At 47.3% G+C, this 19,871-nt stretch overlaps 2 protein-coding genes across 3 annotated transcripts in view; both read right to left on the reverse strand.

Moving 5' to 3' along the window:
* CRACR2A (calcium release activated channel regulator 2A) overlaps positions 1-14,113 on the reverse strand; it is a 140,884-nt gene extending 126,771 nt beyond the window's left edge. For both annotated transcript variants that reach the window (XM_066590504.1, XM_066590505.1), the window contains exons 1-2: positions 13,986-14,113; positions 13,782-13,903 (exon numbers count right to left, since the gene is read on the reverse strand). The gene's annotated coding sequence lies outside the window, so the exon portion shown is untranslated. The remainder of the gene's footprint in view (positions 1-13,781; positions 13,904-13,985) is intronic.
* Positions 1-19,871, reverse strand: part of LOC136609915 (myelin and lymphocyte protein-like) — a 54,661-nt gene that overhangs the window by 3,656 nt on the left and 31,134 nt on the right. The gene's annotated exons all lie outside the window — the stretch shown is intronic.

The raw sequence follows: 19,871 nt of genomic DNA on the forward strand, positions 1-19,871 counted from the left end.
TCTATGCATGAAGTTGCAATTACCTGAAGGGTCAGGATATACATCCTCACCACTTACTAACTTTTTACAGATTAATACTCTAATGCACTATATACAAAGCCTCCTTATGACTCCCAATCTTCATGAGACCTATTAAATATTACTGAACCCCCCCAAACTTTCATCAACACATCAGTAATACCTCTCTAGCCCCTTTACAGAAGACAAGATTATACAAATCATAAAGTCCCTTCTGAACAACAAGACTCCCAGTTCGAACGGTCTGTGGAGGGAATACTATAAACTCCTAAATATACAAATTGCCCCAATGTAACAACAATTATATAATGCTATATACACTATCTACAAGACCAAGACTTTCATGAGACACATACTAGCAAAGCCTGACAGGGATGCCACTTCAATCATACAAACCAATCTCTCTGTTAAACCAAGACAATTAAGTCCTCATGAAGATACTAACAAATAGGTTTAAGTTCATACTCCCCAGGGTTCTGACCCCTCCCAGCTAGTCTCCTTAAATGATTGATAATCCACCAAAGGAATTAGAATGGCTATTGCAGAATCTTTTCAAGCCAAGGGGACTTGAATTTCAACACTTTTGATTGTTCTTATAATAGACTACTATACTTCAGTAAAGCAGTGTATTATGAAACCTATGTTATATAGCCAGACACTGAGCCTTATAGGCTACCTTACCTGGCAGACCCAGAGGCCATCTTCAAATCTCTGGGTGCCATAACAAGCCATTGAGACCCTACAACCACATTGCGAGGATCTGATGGGTGACAGAAGGAGCCCCCGTCCTCTGTCAGCCCTTTACATGCCGTAGATGCATTGACTGTGGCGTATTAACAGTTAAACAGAGGGTATCTGTGGTTTCTCTAGTCCCCCTGTTAGAGCAAATGCCAGGCTGTTATCCGACAACCGAGCACCCACTCCCCCTGGCATTGCAGACCCGTGCCGGGCTCCTGATGCAGTGCTGTGAAAAGACGCATGCATCAGAATAAGAACACTTAATGACCGCCATAAAAAGGCGGTCATTAAGGGGTTAAAATTACATCACGAGAATAATGCGAGTATCACCTAGGGTCTTGAGGAGCTGTACTCAGTAAAGGTCCAGCCACTACAAAATAGGTACCCAACTGCTCAGACGAGTATGGTGTTGCTTTGGCTCCTGTTGCCATATTTTCTCTCTACTTGGAGAACCACTGCCAAGCTACCCAGGGGTACACAAAGGTTTGGGGTTATTAAACAATGCTACAATATATGGGAGGGCAGAGAGCAGCAAGGAAGTAGGTGGCATGAACCTAAAAAAATGGTAGGGCCACTGGCCAAACACCTTCTGTAACATGAATGTGACACATTATCATAACAGAGCTAAAGTCAACTTCTGCTTTGGGCTTACACTAGAAGGTACTAATATTCAAGGAAGAGAGATTAATGATCAGGGAGGGGTTCCTATCCGGATTATGTACACTAGTGGATTGTTGAAAAACGGCAAACAAATATTGGTTTACGTGAATTACTCAACTGTGGAGGTCAAAATAGAGATTTGGGAAAGTAGACCATAGATAGTAAGCAGCATTTCTCACTAAAGTAAAGCGATCCCATCATACTGGTAGAGTAGGAAACGTAACACTTTAAGACCAAATCTACCCTATAAATTATGCCTCTGCCGGCTCACCCACTTGGCGAACAATGGTTATGTCTATGGGTGCATTAAAGTCAGTTCCCAGCAAAAAAAACTTTATTTTAAATTTTAGCTAAAGACTTGATTAATGGTGGAGGGATACTGGTTAGAGAGTAGGATAGTAGTGTACAGAGAACAGAGAAGGGACTTCTAATGGAAAAAACAAAATGGTCCTCCAATATGTGAGTGAGTTTTGCACCCAGGACAGAATGGCCTGGTGCATGCGTCTCGCTTTCCTTCCCACTTGAGTCAATTCTCTACCACTTTGTTTACTAGCCATGCATTTTCCCTGATGAAAGTCCTGCAGAGGTTCTCAAGCCTCAATGTCAAAGGTGATTGCATAAACCAACCCTCCTTCCAAGGGACCTTTGCACGGACCGTCTCCAAGGTATATACATCGAATGGCCACTGTATTGGAGAAACCTACTCTTCCATGATTGGAGCAGGTTCCCTGTATGGAAATGAGACCCAAGAAAATTTTCCATGGAGCAGTGTCAGTGTGAATCCACAATAGAATGGGAAAATCAAGCCTGGTCATTGGAGCTAGACTAGCCGGTGGCCAGGATTTCATACACTGCCAGCCTTGTATAGTGGTGTGGAGAGTATAATGTGAATGGTGTGATCAAGGAAAACATGTAGCGAAAGGGGTCATTAACAACTGATCAATGAAAGGAATGAGAGGAAGATGTCAGGAATCATTCTCACCAAGAAGGGGTGCGCGGTGAAGCAAATTGCACCCAACACAACACTGGTGCTCCAACTAATGTGTCCAAATGCAGAACACGTCAAGCCTTAGCATGAATGGGCTATACTTGCAGATGACTGACAATGTTATCTAAGAGAAATAGAAAGACGAGACTCCTATGTGGGAAATAGCGCAAAACTTGCATCACTGAGCAGTGAAAAGACGTAGACTGATCGGATGAATCCAGATTTCTGGTGCACCGTGCTGATGGAAAGTTAGTCGATGAAGCCTTCCTGTCAGCTGCTCAGCGAATGTCAGTACCTCCATCTAATTCCTCAAGGGAACAGCAAGAAGCTTCCTGTCCGCATGGGCCAAATATTTCCGCAAATTTCAACACCTCATCATTTAGTGGAATCTATGCCATGACAAATTGGTGTGGTTCTGAAGGCCACAGGAGCTCTAATGCACCACTACATGAGGGTCTTTAACTCCTTAAGGATGTGGCCTATTTTGAGCCTAAGGACACAATTTGGGGGGGACTTGGAATGCCCACTTTTCAAAGGCCATAATGTTTTTCTTTTTTCATGGTCATAGCCATATGAGGGCTTGTTTTTTTGTGTGGGAAGAGCTGTAGTTTTCTTTGGTACCATTTAGTTTTTTTTTGTTTTTTATCACTTTCATTGTGTTTTTTGAGAGGCTAATTGGACAAAATAAGCATTTTGGTTCTGTTTTTTAGAGTTTTTAAAAAATGTTTCTTTGCCATGCAGGTGTTCATTGTTCAATTTATTGTACAGGTCATTACGGTTGAGGCTATACTAAACGTGTGTTTTTTAAAAAGAAGCGAAAGAGAGTTTTTTTAAGTCCCTGTAGGGGACTTGAACCCACAATCGTATGATCGCTATGATAATACATTTCAGTACATCTGTACTGCATTGTATTATCGCTACTGCTAACAGGCAATGGCGTCTGGTTGCCATGAAATCGCGGCAAGATCACATCATGTAACAGTGGGGATCGGTGAAAACAGGTGCCATGCAAAGGACGTAAGTTTAGGTCCTGTTGCATTAAGTACCAGGCAGCCAGGATGTAAATTTACATCATATAGTGTTAAGGGGTCAATAGAATGGCCACTTATAGTGCATCCTAAAATTAAGACTGTAGACAGACACCCGGACAGCCTTTCTCAGAATGCATATCATGCAACTGAATATTTGTGTTCAGCCCTACCGGAGCAGTCAGGATGCTGCTCACAATTTAATTGGCTTATGGGGAGGTCGTCTTCTTATAAGTCATTTGCCCCATGTCCGACCAGCATCTAATCCCTGGAGCCTCTCAGGTTGAGTTTTTAGGCCAATTCCACTAAGCCAACAGTGACTAACCTAATTGTCGCTGTTCCTAGACTGGAGAACATTGGAAATTACAATGTCTATAGGGTTGGGCCGACCAGGAGACAATTATATCATCTGTTTATTCCCAAGTTCAGACTACCCATTATCCAGTTAGTGGATATAATGGTCACGGGACTCGTCTAACCTGTAAGCTAGTAAAGCAGTAAAATCTTTATAGGACTAGAGCAGTCCATTGCTAAGCAGTAGATCATCCCTAGAATGTCCACTCAGAGGCTTTGTAGGGTTAATCAGACGGCAGCCATGCTATGAAATGAGAAACCACGATCAACGCAACAAACAGTAATTCCTAAATCCTTTGTGACCAGCCTACTTTGCACCTTAAAAGGGGTTTTCCAGGCAGCACCCCCGGGAATACACTAGGGTCGGATTGGAAGCCACTGCTCCCGTCCCGTGTTGTGGCCGGCGCTCGTAATTGCAGGGGTGTCATCGAAATCAATTGGAGCTGCTCCTGCAATTACGGGCACCGGCCACTAAACAATGGGCGCTACTTGGAAATCCCCTTTAATGACCAGGCAGTTTTTTTTATTTTTACATTGTTACATTCCAGGAGTGGTAACATTTTTAGTTTTTCCTCGACATAGCCACACGAGGCCTTGTTTTTGGCAGAATGAGTTGTATCTTCTCTTGGTACAACTTTGGGGTACATATAATGTCTCGTTCATTTTCTTTGGAGAGAGTGGAAAAAAAACAGAAATCCAGCCATTGTTTTTCAGGTTTTCTTTTACAGCAGTACCAAACTTATATAGTTTTTTTTAATGTATTTTTCTGAATTAAGAACCCTTAAAAAAAAGTAGTGCATTTGCATTGATGAATTCCAAGAGCGATAACATTTTTAATTTTCCTTCAGCGGAGCTATGTAAGGTATTGATATCTTCAAAAAGAGTTGTAGCTTCCAACGGTGATATTTTGGAGTAACTGACTTTTTGATTGGTCTATTGGTTTTAGGGCTCTTTTACATGGGTGTCAGCATTTTTTTGTTCACCACTGGCACCTTAAAAACGCATGAAAGGACGCACAAAGCTAACAATTGTGCAACTGTTCAGATGGCCCTGGCCTGGCACATATATGTCTAGCCCGCAATGCCATTGTACGGGGGGAGACGGTTTAGCTCTGCTAAGACATCTCCCCCTTCCCTCCCTCTCACTGGCTCTCAGCAAGGGGAGGAGGCAGGAAGGGGCAGGAGCTAGTGTGCTGAGCTCCCGCCCCTACTCTGCCCCTTGCCGGCTGTTTGCAATGAGAGGGGGTGGGACAGGGCAAAAGGTTAGCCACTAGCTCCACTCCTTGCAAACAGCTGGCAAGGGGCGCAGAGGAGGAGAGATAGGAGAGGGAGTTTAGCAGTCATGCTGTTTATTTCTCTCCCACCTTCCTTCTCCAGCCGCTGTCATTGGTTCCTATAGGAGTCTATGCAGCGGCCGACGTATTCCAGGCAGAAAGATAGTTCCAGGACTATCTTTCCAGTCTGGCGCTACATTGGTCGGCCTGGGTGCTTTTATGCCATGGAAATATGCACGCCCCAGCTACAGTGGGAAAGCGTCAAATAAAAAAAATTTAAAAAGTGAAAGTCACCCAGAGGTCTTATATGACATCATGGGGGACATAGATAGTAAAAAACATAATTACATACACCTGTAAGACGAAATTCAAGAATACAATAACATATACATAAGAAAGAAAATAACACAAAGCCGACGCCAACAAAAACCGTCGCCGTATGCGCCCTGTAAACCAAAACCATACATACTATATATCAAAACGTCCAAAATAAATAGAGAAACCTGTTCCCATACTTTATTTTAGCATAAATATAATAAATTTTAAAAAATAACTATAAATGTAAAAAAAAATCATTTTTTTAAGCATTTTAATCCCAATAAAACAATAAAACGGAAAAAAAAGTCAGTGAAAAAGATATTTTAAAAATCGCCCTATATGTTACGGAAAAAAACCGCAGTAAAAATAATTTTGGTAGCTAAAGGAAACAAAATAGGGCAGTAAAACCGCCACATGGGTAAAATCCCTAAAAAGTGTCTGGTCCTTAAGGTACAAAACAGTCTGGTCCTTAAGGAGTTAATAAACGTTGACGTTACAGAACTTTTTTGTCCCTCAAAGGGACCTGAAGATTGTTGGATCGCTGGTACACAACACTGCATTACTTATGTAGTGCAGTGTAGTGTACTTTTAACATCAATTAGACGCTGTCAGAGGCAGGGTCTTGATAGGCAGGCCAACCAGGCAGATTCGTAGGCCACAATCAGGCCTCCAGCTGTAATGGGAATCCATCGGCATCCTGCAATCACATTGTGGTGTGCTGATGGATAACAGGAGGAGCTACTCCCCCCTGTCACCTGCTTATATGCTACAATCACTATTGATAATGGCGTGTAAGGGCCTTTTTATACGGGTGGAAGTTTTCCGCAAAGGCGCAGCAGAATTCACCTCTGCGGAACGCCACATCAAAATCTGCAGTGCGAATATTGACGCAGAATTGAAGACTGATTTAAACCATTTTCATTCTGCATCAAAATCCCCAGTTAGTGCTGTCGATTGGTACTGAATAGAGTTGAGTGAACATACTCTGCCGAACTTGATGCTCGTTCGAGTATTAGCGTACTCGATGGTGCTCATTACTTGAACGAGCATCACGCCATGTTCGACCCCGCCCCAGTTTTTGGCTCCTCCCCGCTGTGACGGGACCCGGCATCCCAGATACAAAAATGCTCGAGTCTCCCATTGTAGTCAATGGTGTTCGTTACTCGAGTAGAGCTCTCGAATTTTACGAAAAGCTCGACTCGAATAACGCGGACCCGAGCATTTGGGTGCTCGCTCATCTCTATTAACATATCATTTTTAGTACTCATCTCTAGTACTGAATTTACTGCGACTTGCGGTGTGGAAAATTCAGACCTATCAAAGTAATGCATTATTCATCCTGCAGCATGAATATTGTCAGTAAATAAGGACTAGAGATGAGCGAGCATACTTGCTAAGGGCAATTACTCGATCGAGCATTGCCCTTAGCGAGTACCTGCCCGCTCGGAAAAAAGGTTCGGCTGCCGGCGGGCGGGGAGCAGCAGGGGAGAGCGGGAAGGAACGGAGGGGAGATCTCTCTCTCCCACCCGCTCCCACCTGCTCACTGCCGCAACTCACCTGTCACCCGCTCATCTCTAATAAGGACACAACATCAGAATTGCGCTTCTTTTGGTCAGGTCACCTCGTCTAGAAGAATAATATTAATCATATGCCTTTTAAAAAGTCATATGTTCCCCAAAATGGTAAGAATAGAAACTACAAGACGTCCTGCAAGAAACGAGCCCTCATACAACTATGTCGCTGGATAAATTTTTGCTATAGTGTATGTGCCATAGAAACAAGACTGCCCAAAGATGGCAGAATTGTGTTTTTTTCCCATTTCACTCCACTTAGATATATATGGGATGGATGGATGGATTTAGTTTTTTTTTCTTCTGACCTAGTACATTTTGTGAACATGTAATGGATAGATACAATGAATTACTTCATCAGAGAAATCATTTAAGTGAAGCAAGCTCCAGAACCAATCATCTATGTAACCCTGCTCATTACAGGTAAATGCATGCAGTATTTCCGGCCTCTTTGCTTGCTTTATGCTGCTATTAACATCAGTAATTGGAACCCGGTACAGCGGCTCTTTTCATTAAATCATTTTCGCTAAATGCCAGGAAATGGCTTCCACAATTCTATAAACACTTCAGCTATTTCTTCTAATCCCGCAGCCTGAGAACCTAAAGCCACCTCTGCACAAACAAGAGAATGACGGGCGGTCAATATTGACCTAAGATATCTCTTATTTTATATAACCGGAAGGTAAATGTGACTACGCCTGTCTTATATCATTTATTGGCTGCTTTACAATCATTTCTTGTCCCATCCTCGTAAACTAAAGTCATCTTCATGAATCCATCGGACTGTGATGTTAAGCAGGTAATACTGCACTGGGCCCACAAGAACGTTACCGAAGATAGACAGGGAACACCAGGTGAAACACCACAGATTAGCACCTCGCCCTATCTTCTACTAGGGTTAGTGACTGTCAGGACCGGCGGCTTGTGGGTCCGCCGTGCCCTCACCGCCGGTCCTGTCACCCAGGCGGCTGCCTTGCGGCACAGGGGAGCCCCAATCCTGGCAATCTCCCCTGGCCGCCGGGCTCCTCCTCACCGTCGGGTAGCTAGGGACTCGGTGGGTGCCGCGCCACGTCCTCAGCACCATGGCAACCCGGCACGCGTCTTCATCACTGCCTCCTGCAGGGCTGGGTGTACTTGGTTGCTGTCAGACTCCCCGCTCTTGCAGTATTTAAACCTGTCTGTGTGCTCATATCCTTGCCAGTGTTAGTTTGGTCTTCCAGCTGCACCTGCGTTTTCGTGTGATTTGACTCTCTGCTTTTTTGATCCGACTTGCCTTTGCCTGACCCTTCTGTACCGCGTGGCCTCCTGTTGCCGACTGCGTGGCCTCCTGTTGCCGATAGTCTGACTTGCCTTCATGCTATTTGTTCCAGTGTCTGTCTGTTTTGTCCGTTCCCGTGTTCCGCTTCCCTAGAGAGTGTAGGGACCAGTTGTCACCCTGAGGCTTAGCCCAGGGGGGCAAGTAGGTAGAGACAGGGGTTACTGGTTTTTCAGGGACTTCCAGTATCCCTGACCCCAGTTCTGACAGTGACACTGACTTACCTGAGCGGGGACATTGCCCCAATAAAGGGTGGCCCTGTGTTCTTCGGATCTGGGCCCTTGCTGCTCCTAGAAACCCACACACCCAGGCTAGGACACACATACACATGCCACCAATGACAGGGACAAACTAGATGGGATAAGAAGACACACAGAGCCAGAATCACACCATCAGCAGCTAATATGCAAACACTAGTAGCAAATGTAAATGTTATAAATGCCAGATATTAGTGACATTTTGATCAAAATATGGAAGCTAGCGGGCCACATCATGACTCCTGCCTATACCACTAGTCCCTACACTAACCAGGAGTCCAGCGACATAAGCAAACAAACAGAAACCTTTCTTGCAGCCACCACACATAGAACCTGCTCACACCACACACAGAGAGAGAATGAGAACAGAGAAAGCTGAGCACACCCACACCTGGGAAGACAGCTTTATGTGTACTGACCTGGAGTGATTGGCTGGCTGGAGACACGCCCAGCCAGAACAATCCCCACCACCTGAGCAGGAAAGCTGCAGATCATCTGTAGTACCACAGATCCCAGGAAACAGACATGACAGGAGTACCCTGTCATGCAAAAATTCTTGGCAACACCTCCCTACAATTGCTAACATAATGTTTACTCAACGTGAGATTTCTTCAGCGAAAATTCAGGTTGCATGTGGTAGGAATGCACAGAAGTGTCACCAAGGCCTTCTAGAAGCAAATGGCAAACGGGCACTACCAGCAGCCGGGATAGGTGATAGGTATCAGCGATTAGTGTCGACCACGAGGCCGGAGCAGGAAGGCCTGTGACGGCCATGGGCGAATCTCACATTGCTCAAGTCTCCCTGCTGCTGGAAGAAGACTGGCGGTAGACATTAAAAATTTAGGTGTTGGAGCATGCCCCTTACTCTCCAGACATGAGTCAGTGGGACTTTGAGCTGCTCCAAGAGATGAAGTAGCCCCTGCGTTGATGCCATTTCAGAACAAGGTAATTGTGGCAGCTATGGGGCGCTCTGAGGACCATCGACAACAGCGGTCTGGAAGCAGGTTCGGGATATGGCAGGGAAATATTTTGAGAGTATGTAATATGTTTCCTGTCATCCAAATGTATTCTGAACAAATAAAAACAGAGCTGACAATGATTTTTACATATGTATATAAATACTAACATAGACTTATCTAGCTGAGGGCACACTGTGACTGCCACCCAAGGGCCCAGGGGCGTTACCATAGAGGGTGCAGGGGATGCGGTTGCACCCGGGCCCAGGAGCCTTAGGGGGCCCATAAGGCCTTTCTTCTCCATATAGGGAGCCCAGTACTATGAATAAAGCATTATAGTTGGGGGCCCGTTACAGGTTTTGCATTGGGGCCCAGTAGCTTCAAGTTATGTCTCTGTGCAGCATGGTTTAGGTATGGGTACGGGTACAGAAACAGATAGAGGGGGGGCCCCAGCTCATGTTTTGCATCAGGGCCCTTGAGCCTTTAGTTACGCCCCTGCAAGGGCCCATATACACACCTCATTGCAGAATATTTCAAATGCTCCTATATAGACGGAACATATAGCTGTATTTATCCTAATCTTCCTGGTCCATTAGTAGGCTGCCAAAACTACAATGAAGACTGGGATACAAACAGAGCAATAGGAGAGTAAAGCGAAACATTCAGATTAAAGGGGTTGTCCGATTTAGAAAACCGATTTTCACATACGTGTATAGAGAAATCTAAGAACTAAATGGGGGCCTCATACCGGATCTTCATCTGCGAGTTTAGTGGAGGTTTTTTGTGTTACTAAAGCTAGAAGTAGATTCTAAAGAGTGAAGATACAAACACTGATTGGCCACTTTATTAAAGGCCCCGGCCATTTCACTATTGGAGCTTCTCTGTATGGAAAGTAGACCCATGACCCGGAGTGCAGCATAAAATCGCATCAGCAAGTTTTCTGTAGACCAGCTTCAGTGTCAATCCCCATTAGATTGGAAAATTGAGCGATCTGAGTGATTTCCAATGAGGCCTGGTCATCAGTGTTAAACTAGTCGGGCCAGGATTTCATAAACTGCCAAGCTTTTTGGGCTTTTCTCATGCAGCGGTGTTGACAGTATACAGAGAATATGTGATCGAGAAAAAATATTCAGCAAAATTAGATCCTGTGGACATAAAGAACTCGACGTTGAAAAGGGTCAGGGGAGGATGTCAAGAATTGTTCTGAGGAACAGGTGCTACACAGTTGAGCAAGTTGCCGCCAAGCACAATGGTGGCACTCCAACTAACATATCTGAGAGCACAACTCATCGTTCCTTAGCACAGATGGACTATAACAGCAGATGACCGCTTCCAGCACCATTGCTGTCTAAAAGAAGCAAAAAGAAGAGACTCCAGGGGGCAAAAAAAACCCGCAAAAATGATATCACTGAGCAGTGAAAAAACATCACCTGGTCAGATGAATCCAGGTTTCTGTTGCTGATAGGAGTCAAAATTTGGCAGTGTGGATCATTAAACAGTTCTTGTCAGGTCACCAGTTCAGACTGGTAGAGCAATGGTGCGTGGAATGTTTTCTCGGCCCATCCTGTGGATGGCCATTTGGGCAGTAGGGCGTACCTAAGTTCTGAAGGTCAAAGAAGGTCCAATGCGCTGCTAGATTTGTCTCTAATAAGGTGGCCATTCTCCCAGCTATCCTAAAAAAAAATTTACTCAAAATTGCTCAGTGTGATTAAGGCCTTACAGTAAAGCCTGTCATAATGAAGTGAGCCAGCATGTCACATGTTTTACATGTGTGAATAGTAGAATAACTGTAATTAAATGTGGCGGCTACATGAGAGCTGTAATTAACGTATTTGTTTAAATTGGTTACATTGAAATTTCATGTCATTGAGTTTAATGTCCCCTTTTATTAGCAGAGCTGACATAGTTCTAGTCATTGATGTGATATGCCAACTACGTCTGGGCATATGGTGGCAAATTAAAGAGCCTGATGCAGGTTTTTTTTAAAGCTAAAATGCATTGTAAAACGCTTCTATAAAAATAGTAGCATAGTATGTTAGGCTGAAAGAAGACAATATCCATCCAGTTCAGCCTGTTTCCACTCCCTTGTTGATCCAGAAAAAGGCAAAAAAAAAAAAGAGGCAGAAGCAAATTTAGACGGTATGGAGGAAAAAAATCCTTCCCGACTGCATAATGGCGGTCAGAATAATCCCTGGATATGAAAGTTCCTACCTGATTCCAAGATCCGTATCAACAACCCCGCTGGTTATTTAATGTCTATATCCAGCAATGTTTTAGCGCTCCAAAAAGACATCTAGTCCCCTCTTAAACTCCTCTATGGATTTTGCCATCACCACGTCCTCAGGCATAGCATTCCACAGTCTCACAAATAGTTGCTGATTGATTAATTATCACGTGGTGCAAACAGGTAATCGTTGTCTTTCGATGGCTAGCCAACAACTTTGCAGGTAGGCATGTGCTTGTGCGACACCAAATTTTTTGAACATTGTACCCGCACTCTTCACGCTCATTGATTCACTTCATCCAGATAGGTCATCAGTAGTTGATGGACAGAGTTCCACCTTTTGGGACCATTGTCCATCAGCTGATCGTCTGGCCCACTGTCCAGTGCAGTGGGCCCGACATTGTTATCAGCGGAGGAAATGAAATCAATGGGACAGCAGCACTGCTCCTCCACTTCCCGCTCCTCTCCTGGCAGCACTGGATGTGATGTCATGACCAGTAGAGAAGCAGGAAGCGGAGGAGCAGTGCGGCACTCCCATTGATGACATCGTCCAGCTCGCTGCACTGGACAGTGGGCCAGACTATCAGCTAGACCCCACCCCGTCCATCAGTGGAAAAGAGGGCAAAGAACCCTTTTAAGTGATTTTATGCTTCACTCTGGGGTTACATCTCTAATTTCCATAACGGGAAACTCCGATCGTGAAAAGGTCAGTGTCTCTAATAAAGTGTCCATTCAGTGTAAATCCCATATCTTTGTTATATAAACTATGTTTAGAAATAAATGATACATATCAGCTATTGTATAATACTAGAGATACATTTTTACACCAAAGAACTGCAGTATCTACACCGCAATACAGTAACATCACTTGTACAGTGTAGCAGAAATTATAACTCACTTTGGAGGATCTGCATGTGTTTCCTTTAAACAGCGGAGATCCTTCAGTGACTCATTTACCAAGATCTGCTTTTTTTAGAGCGCTGTTCCTTTAAAGGAAGTGCTTCGGTAAGCTGTAAAGCAGGTTTTTAAAGCTATGTACAGTACCTGTGACTGCATGTAGCGAACACGCTAAACATAAGCCATTTATTGGAAGAAGGCTCAACAATGCAATCATATTCTTATAACTTTTAGCATGGGGTGCATTACTCCATATGTAACTGCTGCAGAACCTCTTTTAAATCTTATGCAGAATTGATTAGTGGGATATGCCCTTATCCTTTTTATAAGGAAGATCTGCAGCTGCCGTGCAGCTGCAGCTGCTGAAGAACCTCTTATTAAAGGGAAAGGTAATGAACGTGTCAGTCAATCAACAGTTGGCACAATAGAAGAAACTTCCTGCAAGTTACCTTCAACATGCTGCTTTCTGCGGGCAGAGATAAAGTCTAGGTGGCGCCGCTTATCTCTGCAGAATCTCATATAAAAATAAAGTGTATATAATACAATATCTTATAAGTAGCAGCATACATCTACAACTTTGTTGAGGTTGCAAGAGCTATAATTCAAGGGCTCCCAGCATTTGGTTTCATTGAAACGAATGGGTTTCCATACTCAGCAAAGCCTAATCTCATCCAGCTGGTGCCAGTATCACTCGTTTCACTGCATTTGCCTCTCAAATCCCATTTTTCTCATTCCTAGCCTAGTCACAAGGTAGGAAATTATGAAAAAGTTACGTTTCAAGGGGGCAGAGCTCATTGTATAGAATGGGTTAATTGTGCAGAATGACTATAGTAGAGCCCATGAACAGAACAGAAGAACCATCCCTAATTGACGTATACTGAGGGCAGAGCAGCACAGTGGCCACTGGGCAATTGGGGACACCAGACCCTTACCAGCCATCATTCCGTAGGTTCTTGGGCGCTGCCATTCCTGGGCCAATCTGTATACACAGAATGCATCCATAGAGATAAACTGCTCATGATCAGCTCTACCCAGGCGGACAAGGTGAGTTTTTCAGAACATCTGCTTATACCAGAAGCAGCTGTCTGCAAGTGCCAACTGTCAAGACTCAACCCATCAGCCAACACCGGAGGAAAAGTCACAGCAGGTAAGTTTCTACAACTTGCCAAACTTCTGCTACTTACTTTGACGACACAAGTGCAGGAAGTTCAGTGTCTCCAGATGTCCATCCTTCCTTGCAGGTGCAGAGAAGCTTTCATATGTTCACATGTGTCAGTGCTGGAGGAGTTTCTCGTCTTGTACCTGTCTGTGGAGTGAGACAGTTGTGGGAGGATTAGAACAAGCATTGTGAAAGTAGAGAGCGAGGTCAGCCCCGGGGAGGGACTTACAGACTTAGGAAACTTGGCTGAGAATGATAGATTTACAATAGAAGGGAAGTTGATATGAAGCCCCTGTTTGAAGCCGCTTTGAAGGATCATATTAGGGGATTGTATAACTAGCAACTTTTCAATGCAAGCTGTAAGGGGGAGTATTTGAAAATGACTGTGCACACCCAACAGACATGTAAGAGATACCCAGGAGGACGAGCGACAATATGACTGAGGAAATGGTTGCAGTCAACTGTGTCTTTACTAGGGATTATGCAGCAACAATGCAGCAAGTATCGTAATGTGGAAATATAAACTATATATAATACAATATGGAATTTAACAGTTCCTATATACTGGCAATAAACAATAAGGTAATGACAATTGGCTCTATTATAGACCTGTATGGTTAATAACAGTAAGTGTAACATCAGTTGCTTCTTACACCAGGTGCCCTTGTTCTGCTGGACTTCCACTATTGTCACTGCTGAAGCCTCCAGTATGAGGCCAGCGCTTTCTTTTGGTTACTGTTCTGATTCATGGTTGCATGCTCATCTATGTCACTGCTCTGATAGGGCCATATTTGCCATTAGGCACTGGTGGGTGACTGCCTCACCTCCCCAGACCTCTGTCTCCCACTGGACCAGGGAAGAGGGGTTGCGCACATGGCTCTGTTGGATTAGCTTAGGTATCTCTAACAGTCTGCTGTTGATTAGAGATGAGCGAACACCAAAATGCTCGGGTGCTCGTTATTCGAAACGAACTTCCCGCGATGTTCGAGGGTTAGTTTCGAATAACGAACCCCATTGAAGTCAATGGGCGACCGGAGCATTTTTGTAGTTCGCCGATGCTCGCTAAGGTTTTCATGTGTGAAAATCTGGGCAATTCAAGAAAGTGATGGGAACGACACAGCAACGGATAGGGCAGGCGAGGGGCTACATGTTGGGCTGCATCTCAAGTTCACAGGTCCCACTATTAAGCCACAATACCGGCAAGAGTGCCCCCCCCCCCCTCCCAACAACTTTTACTTCTGAAAAGCCCTCATTAGCATGGCATACCTTTGCTAAGCACCACACTACCTCCAACAAAGCACAATCACTGCCTGCATGACACTCCGCTGCCACTTCTCCTGGGTTACATGCTGCCCAACCGCCCCCCCCCCCCACAGCGCACACCAAATTGTCCCTGCGCAGCCTTCAGCTGCCCTCATGCCACACCACGCTCATGTCTATTTAGAATTGCGTCTGCCATGACGAGGGACCGCAGGCACACACTGCAGAGGTTGGCACGGCTAGGCAGCGACCCTCTTTAAAAGTGGCGGGGCGATAGCCCACAATGCTGTACAGAAGCAATGAGAAATAGAATCCTGTGCCACCGCCATCAGGAGCTGCACACGTGGGCATAGCAATGGGGAACCTATGTGCCACACACTATTCATTCTGTCAAGGTGTCTGCATGCCCCAGTCAGACCGCGGTTTTTAATTCATAGACACAGGCAGGTACAACTCCCTATTGTGAAGTCCCTGTGGACCCACAGCATGGGTGGCTCCCTGGAACCCACCGGCGGTACACAGAAATATCCCATTGCATTGCCCAACACAGCTGAGGTAGTAATGTCGTGCATAATACAGGTGGGCTTCGGCCCACACTGTATGCCCCAGTCAGACTGGGGTTCTTTACAAGTGGAAACAGATGGATTTATAATTCCCTGTGGACCCACAGCATGGGTGGGTGCCAGGAAGCCACCGGCGGTACATAGAAATATCCCATTGCATTGCCCAACACAGCTGAGGTAGTAATGTCGTGCTTAATACAGGTGGGCTTCGGCCCACACTGCATGCCCCAGTCAGACTGGGGTTCTTTTCAAGTGTACAGATGTAGTAAAAACTCCGTGTGCACCTACAGCATGGGTGGGTGCCAGGAAGCCACCGGCGGTACATAGAAATATCCCATTGCATTGCCCAACACAGCTGAGGTAACGTCAGCTGTAATGCAGGTGGGCTAAAAATTCATTTGATTACACTGTAGGCGAGGGCCCACAAAAATTGCTGTATCAACAGTACTAATGTACATCCCAAAAATTGGCCATGGCCAGCCAAGAGGGCAGGTGAAACCCATTAATCGCTTTGGTTAATGTGGCTTAAGTGGTAAGTAGGCCTGGAGGCAGCCCAGTGTAACGAAAAATTGGTTCAAGTTAAAGTTCCAACGCTTTTAAGCGCATTGAAACTTTTAAAAATTGTTCAGAAAAATTATGAGTGAGCCTTGTGGCCCTAAGAAAAATTGCCCGTTCAGCGTGATTACGTGAGGTTTCAGGAGGAGGAGCAGGAGGAGGAGGAGGAATATTAGACACAGATTGATGAAGCAGAAATGTCCCCGTTTTGGATGGTGAGAGAGAACGATGCTTCCATCTGCGGGTGCAGCCTATGTATTGCTTACGTATCGCTGCTGTCCGCTGGTGGAGAAGAGAAGTCTGGCGAAATCCAGGCTTTGTTCATCTTGATGAGTGTTAGCCTGTCGGCACTGTCGGTTGACAAGCGGCTACGCTTATCTGTGATGATTCCCCCAGCCGACAAGACGCTAGCCGCAGGACAAGCAAGCACCTCCAGGGCATACAGCGCTAGTTCAGGCCACGTGTCCAGCTTCGACACCCAGTAGTTGTAGGTGGCAGAGGCGTCACGGAGGACGGTCGTGCGATCGGCTACGTACTCCCTCACCATCCTTTTACAGTGCTCCCGCCGACTCAGCCGTGACTGGGGAGCGGTGACACAGTCTTGGTGGGGAGCCATAAAGCTGTCCAGGCCCTTAAAGACTGTTGCACTGCCTGGGATGTACATGCTGCTCGATCTCCGCACATCCCCTGCTACCTTGCCCTCGGTACTGCGCCTTCTGCCACTAGCGCTGTCGGCTGGGAATTTTACCATCAGCTTGTCCGCAAGGGTCCTGTGGTATAGCAACACTCTCGAACCCCTTTCCTCTTCGGGAATGAGAGTGGGCAGGTTCTCCTTATAGCGTGGGTCGAGCAGTGTGTACACCCAGTAATCCGTCGTGGCCAGAATGCGTGCAACGCGAGGGTCACGAGAAAGGCATCCTAACATGAAGTCAGCCATGTGTGCCAGGGTACCTGTACGCAACACATGGCTGTCTTCACTAGGAAGATCACTTTCAGGATCCTCCTCCTCCTCCTCCTCAGGCCATACACGCTGAAAGGATGACAGGCAATCAGCCGGTGTACCGTCAGCAGCGGGCCAAGCTGTCTCTTCCCCCTCCTCCTCCTCCTCCTCATGCTCCTCCTCCTCCTCCTGTACGCGCTGAGAAATAGACAGGAGGGTGCTCTGACTATCCAGCGACATACTGTCTTCCACCGCCCCCGTTTCCGAGCGCAAAGCAGCTGCCTTTATGGTTTGCAGGGAATTTCTCAAGATGCATAGCAGAGGAATGGTGACGCTAATGATTGCAGCATCGCCGCTCACCACCTGGGTAGACTCCTCAAAATTACCAAGGACATGGCAGATGTCTGCCAACCAGGCCCACTCTTCTGAAAAGAATTGAGGAGGCTGACTCCCACTGCGCCGCCCATGTTGGAGTCGGAATTCGACTATAGCTCTACGCTGTTCATAGAGCCTGGCCAACATGTGGAGCGTAGAGTTCCACCGTGTGGGCACGTCGTACAGCAGTCGGTGCACTGGCAGCTTAAAGCGATGTTGCAGGGTGCGCAGGGTGGCAGCGTCCGTGTGGGACTTGCGGAAATGTGCGCAGAGCCGGCGCGCCTTTACGAGCAGGTCTGACAAGCGTGGGTAGCTTTTCAGAAAGCGCTGAACCACCAAATTAAAGACGTGGGCCAGGCATGGCACGTGCGTGAGGCTGCCGAGCTGCAGAGCCGCCACCAGGCTACGGCCGTTGTCACACACGACCATGCCCGGTTGGAGGCTCAGCGGCGCAAGCCAGCGGTCGGTCTGCTGTGTCAGACCCTGCAGCAGTTCGTGGGCCGTGTGCCTCTTATCTCCTAAGCTGAGTAGTTTCAGCACGGCCTGCTGACGCTTGCCCACCGCTGTGCTGCCACACCGCGCGACACCGACTGCTGGCGACATGCTGCTGCTAACACATCTTGATTGCGAGACAGAGGTTGCGGAGGAGGAGGAGGAGGGTGCTCTAGTGGAGGAAGCATACACCTCCGCAGATACCACCACCGAGCTGGGGCCCGCAATTCTGGGGGTGGGTAGGACGTGAGCGGTCCCAGGCTATGACTCTGTCCCAGCCTCCACTAAATTCACCCAATGTGCCGTCAGGGAGATGTAGTGGCCCTGCCCGCCTGTGCTTGTCCACGTGTCCGTTGTTAAGTGGACCGTGGCAGTAACCGCGTTGGTGAGGGCGCGTACAATGTTGCGGGAGACGTGGTCGTGCAGGGCTGGGACGGCACATCGGGAAAAGTAGTGGCGACTGGGAACTGAGTAGCGCGGGGCCGCCGCCTCCATGATACTTTTGAAGGACTCCGTTTCCACAACCCTATACGGCAGCATCTCAAGGCTGATGAATTTTGCTATGCGGACGGTTAACGTTTGAGCGTGCGGGTGCGTGGCGGCGTACTTGCGCTTGCGCTCCAACAGTTGCGCAAGCGACGGCTGGACGGTGCGCTGAACTACACTGGTGGATGGGGCCGAGGACAGCGGAGGTGAGGGTGTGGGTGCAGGCCATGAGGCGGTAGTGCCCGTGTCCTGAGAGGGGGGTTGCATCTCAGTGGCAGGTTGGGGCACAGGGGGAGAGGCAGGGGTGCAAACCGGAGGCGGTGAACGGCCTTCGTCCCACCTTGTGGGGTGCTTGGCCATCATATGTCTGCGCATGCTGGTGGTGGTGAGGCTGTTGGTGTTGGCTCCCCGGCGGAGCTTTGCGCGACAAAGGTTGCACACCACTGTTCGTCGGTCATCAGGCGTCTCTGTGAAAAACTGCCAGACCTTAGAGCACCTCGGCCTCTGCAGGGTGGCATGGCGCGAGGGTGCGCTTTGGGAAACAGTTGGTGGATTATTCGGTCTGGCCCTGCCTCTACCCCTGGCCACCGCACTGCCTCTTGCAACCTGCCCTGCTGCTGCCCGTGCCTCCCCCTCTGAAGACCTGTCCTGTGTAGGCGTTGCACACCAGGTGGGGTCAGTCACCTCATCGTCCTGCTGCTCTTCCTCCGAATCCTCTGTGCGCTGCTCCCTCGGACTTACTGCCCTTACTACTACCTCACTGCAAGACAACTGTGTCTCATCGTCATCGTCCTCCTCACACACAGAAAGTTCTTGAGACAGTTGGCGGAAGTCCCCAGCCTCTTCCCCCGGACCCCGGGAACTTTCGAATGGTTGGGCATCAGTGACGATAAACTCCTCTGGTGGGAGAGGAACCACTCCTGCCCAATCTAAGCAGGGGCCCGAGAACAGTTCCTGGGAGTGTTCCCGCTCCTGAGCAGGTGTCATTGTAGTGGAGTGAGGAGGCTGGGAGGAAGGAGGAGCAGCAGACAGAGGATTCTGATTTGCAGCAGTGGACGGCGCAGAACTGCGGGTGGACGATAGGTTGCTCGAAGCACTTTCTGCCATCCAGGACAGGACCTGCTCACACTGCTCATTTTCTAATAACCGTCTCCCACGTGGACCCATTAATTGGGCGATGAATGTGGGGACGCCAGAAACGTGCCTCTCTCCTAATCGCGCAGCAGTCGGCTGCGACACACCTGGATCAGGAGCTCGGCCTGTGCCCACACCCTGACTTGGCCCTCCGCATCCTCGGCCGCGTCCACGGCCTCTAGGCCTACCCCTACCCCTCAGCATGCTGTATTACCAGTGATTTGATTTCACAGGCAGGAAATAAATTGGCGCAAGACTGCAGGCCAAATATAATTTTTTCCCTTTTTTGAAAACGAAAGGCCCCACTGCC

The sequence above is a fragment of the Eleutherodactylus coqui genome, chromosome 2 (genome assembly GCF_035609145.1).
Source record: "Eleutherodactylus coqui strain aEleCoq1 chromosome 2, aEleCoq1.hap1, whole genome shotgun sequence".
Lineage (NCBI taxonomy): Eukaryota > Metazoa > Chordata > Amphibia > Anura > Eleutherodactylidae > Eleutherodactylus > Eleutherodactylus coqui.